This window comes from Cervus canadensis, chromosome 31, assembly GCF_019320065.1.
Source record: "Cervus canadensis isolate Bull #8, Minnesota chromosome 31, ASM1932006v1, whole genome shotgun sequence".
In the NCBI taxonomy this organism is placed as follows: Eukaryota; Metazoa; Chordata; class Mammalia; order Artiodactyla; family Cervidae; genus Cervus; species Cervus canadensis.
The window spans coordinates 29,714,918-29,729,670 of NC_057416.1; positions in this window are offsets into that span (position 1 = coordinate 29,714,918).

Consider the following 14,753-nt stretch of genomic DNA (forward strand, 5'->3'; position numbering starts at 1 on the left):
AGAGGGACTGGGGAATTAAATTAGGAATAGTAAGAGGTGTGAAGGGGAAGCAAGATTGAAGTGGGGGAAAAAGAGGGAGCTTGAAGGTAGTACTACAGTCTCCAGTTTGGGGAAGTTTTAGGATTCAGTTCGATAGAAAAAGGGCCTGAGAGGTTCAGCCATGGCTAGTCATGTCTGAGGAAACGAGGCAGTGGTGTACAGAACTCACACAAGACGTGTGGCAGAGGAAAGGGACACATTTCCCCAAACTTTCCTCATCCCGCCTCCCCTGATTTATCCTGTCTCCCTTCATCCTACTTCAGCTTTGACTGATGGCTAAGTTAGACCTGCAAATTGAAAGTGTTAGTCACTCAGTCGGCTCGGGTTCCCTGCGACCCCATGGACTGTAACCCACCAAGCTCCTCTGTCCGTGGGATTCTCCAGGCAAGGATACTGGAGTGGGTTGCCATATAAACTTGCAAACGCTGCACACAGTTCAGGGGAAGTTGATTCATTGACTTGCCTCTTCTTTGTTCCTCTCCTTTCTTTATTGCAAAGACGCAGTAAAGTCAGGGAGGAGAAAAGCTCATGTTTTGACTGGAAAACCAGAGCAAGGTAGACGGGATTATGTCAGGTCTTCAGGCTCAGCTCACCCAGGGAAGAGCAGCCAGGCCAAAGGGACACCAGAACCGTAAGTGTCTTCTGCTGAAAGCAGCTATGTTTATTTATCTTTATTATAGATTACTTATTAATGTATGTATCTATTGCATTTTGCATCTGGTGGGATTTCCCATTTTCCTAGGTCTGGTACTCAGTTCTTGTAATGAGAAAAACATGAAGGATGAATGCTGAGTTGATATAGGAGGAAAAACATTAGATATAAACCCTCCCTTTTTAAAAAACTATTAAGATCTTGATTTATTGCAAACGTCAAAATATACCCAGGGCTTAGAGTTCCTCTCTCCCTCCTTCCTCCACTTCTAATTCTAATCAAACATGGAGGAAAATCAATAATGAACAAGTTTTCTCCTTTGAGCTGTTGGAACCTGCTGAGGTCTATGTATCAGCAGAAAGTACACACACAAACACACACACACACACACTGAGACACCCAGGCAACTCTCTCTAGCCAATTCTAGGTTCTGAAATATTTAGCTCCTCAGAGACTTAATTGTTGCTGGACTATTTCTTCTCCTTCCTCCCCTCCCTTAACCCTGGGTCCCAAATCCCATTCATCTTCAGCTCCCTCCTCGTCCCCCAACCCAGAGTTTGATTAAACCCCACCGCAGCCCCCTTTCATTCTGGCTGAGCCACTCCGAGTCAGAGGAAGCAGAGGAGATGATGCAAAAGGCGGAGGAGCCTGGCGAGGCAGCCGAGCACCCAGTGTGGGGAGATGGTCCTGACAAGATTGATGGGCCCTGTATCACAGCCGAAAGGCTGGAGGTGGTAAAACGGGAGCGCTGGCAGTAATTTATGGGAGCTTGCTATGACAGACCTCTCGATTGAGGATGAAAAAGATGCCGTTAAAACAAACCAAGCTCTCTGGGATGTTGTTGTAAACAACAGGGCTCTCCGCACAGCCCCAGCACCAGGCGGATTCCTAACCCTCAGGAAGTAAAGGGGATGTAGACCCCACTGGAAGGACCCTGCCCTACACGTCCAGGGAAAGATCCAGACAGTGCAGTGATGCGGAGAAGAGCTGGCCGTGAGAGGCAGCTGGATTTCTCCTCCCCCACTCCCCCCTGGAGCCCTCCCAGAGAGACTCCGGACCTTCCAGCAGCCATCACACACGGATAAGGATGCTCCTGATATGATGCGCTTCCACGGGGTACCGGCTCTGCTTTGGGCTGCCACGTGGATAAAACTGACCCCAACCTGTGGATAATTTCAGGGCCTCGCTAGGGTTCTCCTTGCCTTTCTCTTTCATTCAGGTGTAACCCACTTGGGCTCGCCTCCTCTTGTTTTGAAGCAGCTTTGGCACAGGGTCGGATCCCGATAGCTTGAATTTGAAGGAATTAATTGAAAAGCAAATTAAATTTATGATGAAATCTTTCTGAAAGCTCTAAAGGAGGGTCTCTTTCATAAACCACGGACACTTAAACTATTCTCTCCTTCTTAGCCATGTCTCACATAAGGTGTAGGCGATACTAAAATCCACCCCCAAATCCTAGACCAAACTGCTCTTATTATCATTCTTCTTCACCCATTCACATCTCCTTCACCTACCAAAATTTTTTCCTGCAATGGTTCTTTGTTGTTTCCAAATTAAATCTGAGTAGCCACTCCACTCTTCTCTTTACCATTCTTTCTCCAAATTATATATTTTATGTTCATTTTGAAGCAAAGAAACAGTCAATGGACTAAGGGAAAATCCTTCTTATGGAGCCCAAGGGGAGGCGGAGTCATCAACAGACTTCCCTTGGGCTTGGGAGGGGTCTAGGGAAGGGGTTCAGATTTGGCGGCGATAAGGGTGAGAGGCACAGAGTAATGACAAATTAATATTTTGTTCCTGTTTTGGAGGAACACAAGAGATGCCTTACTATGGGGGTTTGTTGTTGTTTAGTCGCTCAGTTGTGTCTGTTTTGTGATCCCATGGACTGTAGCATGGCCAGGCTCCTCTGTCCATGGGATTCTTCAGGCAAGAATACTTGAATGGATTGCCATTTCCTTCTCCAGGGGATCGTCCCCACCCAGGGATGTAACCTGTGTCTCCTGCATTGGTAGGCGGATTCTTTACAACTGAGCCGCCTGGGAAGTTCTTTATGGGGGTTACCTTGAATCTATCTACTCTGACTCATTTGTAAGTTTAAGGTAAATAATTTGCCACATGCAGCGCTTTGATAAATGCCAGGCGCTTGCTGCTCTGCCTTATTCCTGCGTGGACCTCACAGGGCAGGAAATCGGCTGCCGCGCCCAGGGCCCGGGATACGCCCTGCCCGGGATTCTGCAGCGGAGCTTTCCTGCCCCCGGGCTTCCTTTCCTCTTCTCTGAGCCCTCCTTTGATATCTGCTTTCCTGGTCAGACAGCTCTGGGCTCTGACAGGAGGATAGATGAGAGGAGAAACCCACGCTGCAATGCAAAGGTGGGAAGAAGGTTTTTTTAATAAGCAACACCTGAGATGAAAGAGGTGCATCCTGCCTTATTTGGCTTCAAACTGCCCGGCTGCCAAGCATGAAATGGTGCCTGCGCGCCTCTCCTCCACGCAGGCTCTCTCTTCAGGGTCCTGGGGCCGCCTGCACATTGCTCTTCCTTTTCTAGCTTCCTCATCTCCTTTCCTTGTCCCCACCCCCGTCCCCGCCCTCCAATTGTCTAAAATGAGATGTGAAGCTTCTGGAGGATCCACAATTCCTTGTGCTTTTTACTCAGTGGCATTTAACCCAGGACTTTCAGAAAACTAAGATCATGGCATCTGGTCCCATCACCTCATGGGAAATAGATGGGGAGACAGTGGAAACAGTGGCAGACTTTATTTTGGGGGGCTCCAAAATCACTGCAGATGGTGACTGGAGCCATGAAATTAAAAGATGCTTACCCCTTGGAAGGAAAGTTATGACCAACCTAGATAGCATATTAAAAAGCAGAGACATTACTTTGCCAACAAAGGTCCATCTGGTCAAGGCTATGGTTTTTCCAGTGGTCATGTATGGATGTGAGAGTTGGACTGTGAAGAAAGCTGAGCACCGAAGAAGTGATGCTTTTGAACTGTGGTGTTGGAGAAGACTCTTGAGAGTCCCTTGGACTGCAAGGAGATCCAACCAGTCCATCCTAAAGGAGATCAGTCCTGGGTGTTCATTGGAAGGACTGATGCTGAAGCTGAAACTCCAATACTTTGGCCACCTCATGTGAAGAGTTGACTCATTGGAAAAGACCCTGATGCTGGGAGGGATTGGGAGCAGGAGGAGGAGGGGACGACAGAGGATGAGATGGCTGGATGGCATCACCGACTTGATGGACATGAGTTTGAGTAAACTCCGGGAGTTGGTGATGGACTGGGAGGCCTGGCATGTTGCGATTCATGGGCTCACAAAGAGTCGGACACAACTGAACGACTGAACTGAGCATGGATGGAGGGAGCCCAGGTCCAGGGAAATTCCTTAAGAGAAACACGGCTAAAACAATGGCTCCTCAGCCCCTGGATGACAGCCGCTGACGGTTCAGTATGTTTATTCCTGGCAGTTTGTAAGGTGCTGCTCTAGGGTGCTGTGTCCCTGTGCTTTCTGGTGGAAGAAGCATGCGTTTCAGTTCAGGAGCTTAGGTGTCCCAGAATTATGTGGATTTGATTTAAACAGCAGTCTTCTGACTCAGGTCATGGGCTCCAGTTTTTGACTTAACATTTGTGTCCTTTCCCCAAAATTAGTATGTTGAAACCCTAACACTCAAGGTGATGGTATTAGGAGTTGAGGTCTTTGGGTGGTAATGAGGTTCACACGAGGCCACGAGGGTGTAGCCCACAGCTGGAATTGGTGTTCCAAGAAGACGAAAAGAAGCCAGAGCTTGCATGCTCTGCACGTGAGGACTCAGCAAGAAGACCACCATGGTCTGCACTCCAGGAAAAGAACTGTCACCAGGAGCTAAATCAGCCCAAACCTTGATCTTGGGCTTCCCCGCTTCCAGAACTGTGAGAAGTAAATGTCTGTTGTTTAATCCATCTGTCCAGTTTAGGGTTTTTTGTTTTAGCAGCTGGAGCAGACCAAGACAGGTCCCATAGCTCCCGTGTTTGAATCACAGCTTGGTGGCTTGCGGTGTGGCTTTGGACAAGTTATTTAAGTTCTCTGTGAGTTAGTTCCCTCAGCTATAAAATGGGGCTCATAATACCCTTCCTCACAGGGTTGTTGCAAGGAATGAATTACTTTATTTAAAATGTTGAGAACCATGCCTAGAATATAAAAGTGTGATGTTGTTGTTAGTTACTATCACTCCTGGAGAATGACCATGAAAGGCATATCTTTTTAAAATTTTTTAAAATTAATTTTTATTGAGGTATAGTTGCTTTACAGTGTTGTATTTAGTTTCTACTGTACAGCAGAGTGAATCAGTTATACTATATACACGTATCCACTCTTTTTTAGGTTTCCTTTTCATTTAGGTCCCCACGGAGCATACAGTTTACTGTGCTATGCAATAGGTTTTCATTAGTTATCTGTTTCATATGTAGCAGTGTGTATATGCCAATTCCAGCCTCCCAGTTCATCCTACCAGCCCTCCCCCTCTTGGCAACCATAAATTTGTCTTCTACATCTATGTCTGTATTTCTGCTTTGCAAGTAGGTTCATCTGTACCATTTTTCTAGATTTCACATATGAGCAATATTATATGATATTTGTCTTTCTTTTCTGACTTTACTCTGTGTGACAGTCTCTAGGTTCATCCATGGTGTTGCACGTGACATTATTTTGTTACTTTTTTATGGTTGACTAATATTCCACTGTATATGTACCACATTTTTCTCTGTCGTTGGACATTTAGGTTGCTTCCATGTCCTGGCTATTGTAAATAGTGCTGCAGTGAACCCTGGGGTGTATGCATCCTTCAAATCATGGCTTTCTCTGGCTCTGTACCTAGGAGTGAGATTGCGGGTAATATGAGAACTCTATTTTAGTTCTTTGAGGAGCCTCCATACTGTTCTCCATCATGGCTGTACCAATTTGCATTCCCACCAGTAGTAGAGGAGGGTTCCCTTTTTCCACACCCTCTCTAGCATTTATTGTTTGCAGATTTTTTGATGATGGCCATTCTGACTGGTGTAGGCAACACTTTATTGCAGTTTTGATTTGGATTTTTCTGTTACTTTGTGATGTTGAGCATCTTTTCATGTGTTTTTTGGCCATCCATATATCTTCTTGGGAAAAAATGTCAATTTAAGTCTTGTGCCCATTTCTTCTTCTTCTTTTTTTTTTTAATATTGATCTGCATAAGCTGTTTGTATATTTTAGAGATTAATATCTTATCAGTGGCTTCATTTGTGAATATTTTCTCCCATTCTGGAGATTTTCTTTTTGTTTTGTTTATGATTTTCTTTGCTGTGAAAAGGCTTTTAAGTTTAATTAAATCCTGTTTGTTTTGGTTTTTCTTTTCATTCCTCTAGGTGGTGGGCTGAAGCACCCAGGCACTTGGACAGAGGGACAGGACAGAGGGATATGTGGACACGTTGTCACCCCAGGATCCTTGGACCCTCCAGTTCTGGTGAGTCTACTGGGTTCTCTACACACCAGCAGACTTGGAAATTCTTGGCAAAACTTTCTGTGTCCGTGCACCTACATTCTTCCTGCAGTTATTTCTCCCTTGGGCCTCACATGATACCTGGCAGGGTGGCCAGAAAAAGAGGATGATCATCTCAAATCCCTCTGGTCTAGGAAATAAGGCTTTTGGAAACATCAGCAGTGAGAAAACTTATGTTTTTGTCCGCTTTCCCTGCCACATTCCTCCTTGAGATTACAAGAGGAAGGGCTATGGACTAAAGATGGAGAAGAAAAGGCGAGGAGGGTAACAAGAAACAAAGCAAATGAATACCTTGAAGTATTGAACAAAGCCGCACATGTGTGTATCGGGATGATTTCTGAGAGCTCTGGCAGTGGACCACATGAATCAGGATGTCTGCAGGCAGGGCAAGGAGTCTACCATTTAAACAAAGCTTTCTCATGGTAGGTGTCGACACCAAAATTTTGTGATCGAAAGTCTGATAGCTTACATGTATAATCATACACTGCTGTCTTCTCCTGAGAGAAAGAGGAAGAAGAAGACTGAGAGAAAGAGAAGGAAGGTCCCATCCAAAACTTGGGCCCCCATAATTTGAATGCTGGTGAAACCTTGAAGTACTCTAGGCAGCAGAGGCTGAGACCAGAGGTGTTTTTGGGTTCAGTGAAGGCCAGGTTGAGAGAGTCAGTGGAGGTGACCGGAGCAATACAGAGTGGGACAGGCGTTAAGGCAATAACATCCCCATTTCAGGGAACTCGCAGAGATTCCTGTGAGAGGGGACAAGCTGGGGTCTGCCATTGGGCAAATTAAAACATTTTATTTAAAGAAAACCTCTTTTAAAACAACTTTTTATTCGAGTATAGTTGACTTACAATGTTGTGGTAGTTTCTGATGTACAACGAAGTGATTCAGTTTCTCTTTCAGATTCTTTTCCATTATGGTTTATTTCAGGATACCAAATATAGTTCCCTGTGCCATACAGTAGGACCTTGTTGTTTATCCATCCTATAAGTACTGTTTGCATCTGCTAATCCCAAACTCCCAGGCTTCCCAGATGGCTCAGTGGTAAAGAATCCACCCACCAAGCAGGAGACATTCGATCCCTGGGTCGGGAAGATCCCCTGGAGGAGGGAATGGCAACCCACTCCAGTATTCTTGCCTGAGAAATCCCATGGACAGAGGATCCTGGCGGGCTACAGTCCTTGGGGTCACCAAGAGTTGGACATGACTTAGTGACTAGATAACAACAACAGTAAATCCCAACTCCCACGTCATCCCTCCCCCACTCCCTCTCCCTTGGCAACAAGTCTGTTCTGTTTGTGAGTCTGTTTCTGTTTCATAGATAAGTTCATCTGTGTTTTATTTTAGATTCCGCATACAAGTTATATCATGATATTTGTCTTTCTCTGTCTGACTTACTTCACTTAGTATGATAATCTCTAAGTCCATCCACGTAGCTGCAAATAGCATTATTTGATTCCTTTTTATTCAAAGTTCTCTTTATGAGTAACATATGAGTGTTACTGACTTGTGCCTCCTAGGGAAGGAAATTTTAAGTTTTTCTTGAAATCAAAGATGTGGTGTGTAAGATAAACTTCAAATTTCCTTCTCTAGAAGGTATAAGTTAGTAGCACTCATTTGACAATTGAAGTTATATTCTCTAAAAACATGGTAGCCAATTAGAATACCAGTTAAAATGATTTAAGTTCAAAGTCTTTCCAGATAAGTGGGATTTCACTGATTCTTATTTTTCTAGTTCTTACCCTTCTTCCTTTCATCACTGACCTTGGTACAATAAATACTTCTTCTAACCAGTACTGTTTGAGTATATTCAGTCTCTTGGACAAAAGTCATGAAGCTGAAAAACTATATCTGACAGCCCTGGCCTGAGTTCTGCAGCCATGCTGACTTCCGTCCCTTTGCTGAAGGAGAAACTATCAAAACAACGTGGAATGTGGGCAGTGGAAGCAGCTGAATTCACTTGAAAGGAGTTTAAACTCTGTTTTAATATTGGGATTTGTATGTTGCGGGGATTGGAAGATACATGACCACTATCCTCTTAGATTTTTTTCTTATTCCATCACTGAACTTTGGTTCAGAGTGAGTCTCAAGAATTCTACTTCTTCCACTTAATCCAGGGCTGTTAGGATGTAAGACTGTTTGGTGGTAGAGAGTTAAGCTACAGCTCTATTCTTGAAGGATGAGAGGGTTTGAAGTTGGGCCTTAGATGGAAATTATGCCATGTAAATATGTATGCTTAAGGAAACCTGTGGGAGAAGGCAATGGCACCCCACTCCAGTACTCTTGCCTGGAGAATCCCATGGACAGAGGAGCCTGGTAGGCTGCAGTCCATGAGGTCACCAAGAGTCGGACACGACTGAGCGACTTTACTTTCACTTTTCACTTTCATGCTTTGGAGAAGGAAATGGCAACCCACTCCAGTATTCTTGCCTGGAGAATCCTAGGGATGGGGGAGCCTGGTGGGCTGCCGTCTATGGGGTCACACAGAGTCGGACACGACTGAAGTGACTTAGCAACAGCAAGGTAACCTCTGCTCTCTGTACTCTCTCTAGATTCCTTATGAGTTTCCAGTTCACCACACAATTAACACACACTTTCAGAAAAGACTTTGATGTGTTATTTGCATCTAAGTGTAAATTTAAGCTATTGGGGCAACTTTCCCATGAATTTTCAGCCTGACCCCTAAATGAAGAGAGAGTAGTGAAGACTCCAGTTAAGGGAATTTCAGACACACTTGAGTGGAAAGTTTATAATAAAAGGGTCTGAATAAGATACACACTCATTTATTCACTCACTCATTAGGAACTTAAAAAATGACACCTGTATGCTAACATGGAGCCAGTCATATGATTGCACCACTGGTCTCCTGAAAAGATCTGCAGTGAAAGTCTCAAACCTCCCTTATCAGTCTGATACACATCTTAAGAATTATCCTTTTTTAATTTTTGTATTTTTATATTTCACTACAGTTCCTTTTTTAATCAGGATATGATTAGGGTTGATTTTGTGCTGTCTGTATTTGCCTTATATAATCAATGTAATTTTGATGTTTACCTTGTTTTTAGTGAACTGATGATGCAGATTTTAGTGAAAATAGGTCTGATCCTCAGTGGTACTTCCAGCTCCTGGATTCTGTAAGAGGGAGGCCTGATGATTTCAGCTGGGATTTTCAATTACCTATTGAATCTGAACAGTGGTTGGTACTTTATTTCTTCTGGCAGAACAGGGACCCCCAGGATAGACAAAATTACTGAATGAGCACCCTTAGGACACATTAGAATATATTTGCATTTTATATTAACGCCTCCTACTGCTTATTCTGGGATATGAGTTGCTATTTTAATAGGTACACAAGGAGCTTGGAAGGGATCAGAAGTATGCTGAAATGGAATGAGGAACTTGAACTAGAAAATCATGAAGACAGAGACACAGAAGGCCGCATGAGGATGGAGGCAGAAGCTACAAGCTGAGGAAAGTCAGGAACCGCCAGAAGCTAGAAGAGGTGAGGTAGGACGCTGCCCTGGTGACACCTTGAGTTTGCACTTCCAGCCTCTGGAAATATGAAAATAAATGTCTGTTGTTGTAAGCCTCCTATTTAGTGGTGCTTTGTGACAGCAGCTCTCGGAAGCTAATACACCCAGTATTACCAGAAACCCTTCAACCAAAGGTCTTCGGTGGAAAACTACACTTTTACACTGCATGAAATATCGCCCAGGGGAGCTTTTTGGGCAGGTGACTTATAGTCACCAAGATGCGCAGGAGAGCATACAGATTTAGAAGGACACATTAGAACGCACCAACTCAGACCTTCCTGTGCTCACCTGTCTCCAGGAACTTGTTCTAGGACCATTGACATTGCAGTGCCCGGCCAACTTCATGTGAGGACAGTCCAAAGGGCCTCTCCTTTTACTTCTTGCTGAGAGGCTCAATTGTTGCTGCGGCTTGAAATGTCAAGGGACTGAGAGTTCACCATACACTACCTGGAGTATAGGTGAATTAAACGCCAAGGGGCCAACCTTTACCCAAAGAGATAAAGACTCTTTGTGACCCCATGAACTGTAGCCTGCCAGGCTCCTCTGCCCATGAAATTCTCAGGACAGAATACTGGAGTGGGTGGCCATTCCTTTCTCCAGGGATCTTTCCAACCCAGGGTTGGAACCCAGGTCGCCCTCATTGCAGACTAATTCTTTACCAACTGAGCTGCCAGGGAAGCCCAAGAGAGATGAAGAAGAGCACATATATCCAGCCTTTTCCCCCACAAAGCAGACTCTCCTGAGATACTGAGTTCGTACAACCTCTCAGCAAAAGATCCCACTGGAATTCAATGATCGGATGATCTTGATACCCAGCAGAGGTCAGCTTGGTATTACACCTTCACTTTGTTTTTCTTCCTGACCTTAATCTCCTAAATCCTCACTCCGCCTCCCCTGGATTGAGTCTCCTGATGAAGCGCTAGAAAGACCTTTGCCTCAGATCCTGCTTTCTGAAGAACCCAAGTGGACCAATTGATCTGAATCTCTGCAAATGTATTAATCAAAATGCTTTCAGTTGCAAGTGGGAAAAAGCACAACTGAAAATATCTTAGGACATTTATAACCTTACACACTAAGAAGAGTGGGCTTCAGTCATGTGTCATCCAGGTATGAAAATACTGTGGCTTCTGCTTACTTTTACCTCTTGGCTTCCTTTTTACAAATAGTCTCAGAGACACATTCCTCCAACTTAAAATTCTCAGCAGATACAGTGATTTCTTTTTTGAAAATCTCTATATTCATCCAGGGAGGCATGTATGTTCATCCTGGGGCAGGTACTGTCCCTGGGAAGAGCGACTTTGGGTAGGAAGTCAACCCTATAATTATCATTCTCTCCAGGAATTTGTGAAATGAGGCAGGGAAAGTCCCGTAAAGGAAATATGGATGCAGAAGAGGCAAAAGGAAGTGATTACATGGAAAAAGTTGTCTTCACATTTATGGGGTTCAGATTGCACCCATAGATCATAAACTTTCTGTTTTCCAAGATTCTAGAGGTGAACATAATCAATTATTTCCCAAACCATGCATTTTTCCCTAAACACCATCTTTTTATTGCTTTTACTATATGAGGCATCCTAAAATCTTCCAATCAAATTGTGGTCCACAGACCAGCACCGTGGGCATCACCTGGGAGCTTGTTAGAAATGCCCAATCTCAGACCTCCTGTTAGGCTCACTCAATTCAAATCTGCATTTTAACAAGGTCCCCCATTGATTTGTATGCACATTAAAATTTGAGAAACTGTGTCCAAATGTCCTGTGTGCAGACAGACTGAATCCCTGATATATAAGATGGGAAAGGAGCCATTAGGTCTGACAAGGTTTAAGATGGGAATGATAATTTTGTCGTTGGGATAAGATGCTGTCATATTTTTTTAAATTTAATCCCAAAGCTGATGGTCAAATAAGTTATTCATTTCTTAGAGGAGCATCTGGCATTTTCCAAAGAAGAGTTTATTTACACAACCAAGATTATAAATCCCACACCTACACTCTTTCACAGACGTCATATGGCAGCATGATTTTTTTAAAGGTGCAAAATGTAAAAACAGATTCAACAAAGTAAAGCTATGCATTGTGTTGACCAGTAGGTGCTGACGGGAATGGTGGCACAGTGGTAAAGAACCTGCCTGCCGGTGAAGGAGACACAGGAGACGCACGTTCGATCCCTACATTGGGAAGATCCCCTGGAGAGGGAAATGGCAAGCCACTCCAGTATTCTTGCCTGGGAAATTCCAAAGACAGAGAAACCTGGCAGGCTAGAGTCCATGGGGTCACAAAGAGTCGGATATGACCGAGCCCAGCACAGCACAACATGCAAAGTAGCCAAGAGATTTGCTAGAAACATTATTTCCATACAATTTGGAAGTTTATAGGGAGGTGTGTGTTGAAGCACCACCTGTAAGTCTAGTAACGTGTTCTTTGTGTAAATACTGTTCTCATAGAACTGTGTTCATGGCAACAAAATCGAAGTCCACAGAAAAACTACCACCTTTAACAAAGAAATATGATCTCTCTCTTTGATGTCAGAGGAAAATGCACATGGGTCAGCAACGGGTATATGGCTGGAGAAGTATAAAATGCTGAGACTTGGGCATTAAAATTCAAAGGCAATAAAGGGAATCCACATTTCATATGATCATCTGTCTTTATATTGTCTTTCATAGTCATCCACCATATCTGAATCTAGCTCACAACACATCATGGGACAGAAATGCATTTCCTTTGCAGGTGATAACTTTTTCAAGTCATTACTTGAACATACTAGTGCCTGGGGTTTAAGAGAACCCTGTGAGAAATCAGAGCCAATCATATAGTTGTTGTAGTGGGTTGACTGGTGACCCCCCCATCTCTGCCCCACCCCCTAAAAAAGATAGGTCTATCTGGAACCTATGAATGACATCTTATTTAGAAAAAAGGATCTTTGCAGATGCAATTAAGTAATTAACTTAAGGATCTTCAGATGAGATCATCTTGGCTTAGAGCAGATCCTAGGTCCAGCGACCTTACAGGAGAAAAAAAAAGAAAACACAAACACGGGGAAGAAATAAAGTGAAGATGAACACATGTTGGAAATATGCTGCCGCAGCCAGGAAGCACCAGCAGCCTCCACAAGCTGGAAAAGGCAACTTCGGATTCTCTCCCAGAACATCCAGAGGGAGCACATGCCTGCCAATATTCGATTTTAGGCTTTTAGCCTCCAGAAATGTGAGAATAAATTTCTGTTGTCTAAAGTCACCCAGTTTGTGGTAGTTTATTATGACAGTCCTAGGAAACAGACACCCTCATTTCAGGTACTCTTTCTTCTAACTTTCCTCCTAATTTTATAAAATAGACTTTTTAGAGACGGACTTTGAATATATCAGCTGCAAGCCACCCAAGGTTTTCTTTGCCTGGTGATGTAGATGGGGAGGCTTGTTGCTGGGAAGAGATGCTAATGAGTGGCCGTATATAAGGCATGAAGTTTGAATCATTTTTCCAGGATATGTGATACTCCATCCATATGCATTCTGTAAGTTCCCTTGTGACCAAGGCACAGCCAATAGAGGGAATGAAGGTAGCCATAGAAGTTGTTATATATAGCATTAAACTAGGCTCAGAGCTTTATTTTCACCCTGATCCATTTCAGAGTGAATCAGCCAGAGATCACAGTTTTGTTTTAGTCAGTTGGTGTTAGATCCCTGTCAGACTTATTCTTAGAAGTGCATCAGGGTACAAATAATTCATTCTGTGCTTCAGAGTAAAGAGAGGCTGAGTCTGGCAGAGGACAAGTAAGTGGGAAGCTGTTACGAATTGAGAAAACGACAGATGTGGTTATTCTCAGGACAATAACTGACAGTCATAAGCCAAGCTCAATGCAGGGAGGCACTCAGAAAACTCAGTCTAGTCCTGGACTTGGTGTTTGGGAAAGTTATGCAGGTACGGAGGTTATTAGGATGTGCAGATGCTTTTCTCAATTGTTCTGATAGTTCGTTCCAAGTCTTGTGATGGAAAAAAAGGCGGGGGTGTTACCCTTCTCTATTTCCTGTCATACCTCACCCCTGAATATGGACACCAGTTTGCAAAACCGGAATCAGATACCAGTTAGCTCCCAGAGAAGCACGATCATTTGCTTAAAAACCTGTAAGCCCCAGTGGAAGTCAGTGAAGCCCTCAGCAACAAAATGCAGAAAGGAAACTTCACTGGGAGATACCAGGAGAGACAGTAATCCACCGTTACACGTCAAATCCTGCACTGGCTCCAGCCTTAAATCTGCGATGGCCTCAAATCTGTGTGTGTTTAAAATAAAGGCCATTGATATACCATTGACTGTGAAACAGGAGACAGTGCATTAGGAAAATCCCCACGTGTCCACATGTGAAAACAAGTGAGAGGGAGCCAGGGGGAGAGTGAGGACCAATGATCTCAGACTGAACTTGGGTGAAAGAAATCTCCCAACAGAGAATGTTGTAAACTCATTGGGAAGAGTTCTCCAGAGTTCAGTCCCCCAAAAGAAAATTCTCACTTGATTTTATAACTGTTGGCAGTTAGAAGAAGAACTGTGGAGGGTTGAACAGTGGTTTTTCAGAAGATACCCACATCAAATTCCAGGAACCTGTAATGATATCATATATAGGGCACGTGATGTGATTACGTTATAGATCTGGAGAGGATGAGCTATGTGGATTATCTTTGTGTGTATGTGTGTGTGCTCAATTATTTCCAACTCTTTGTGACCCCATGGACTGTACCTTGCCAGGCTGCTCTATCCATGGGATTTTCCCAGGCAAGAATACTGGAGTGGATTGCCATTTCCTCTTCCAGGTGCTCTTCCTGACCCAGGAACTGAACCTTAGTCTCCAGCATCTCCTGCATTGGCACACGGATTCTTTACCACTGAGCTACCTGGGGAACCTCAGTTCAGTTCAGTTCAGTCGCTCAGTCATGTCCGACTCTTTGTGACCCCAGGGACTGCAGCATGCCAGGCCTCCCTGTCCATCACCAACTCCTGGAGTTTACTCAGACTCATGTCCATCGAGTTGGTGAT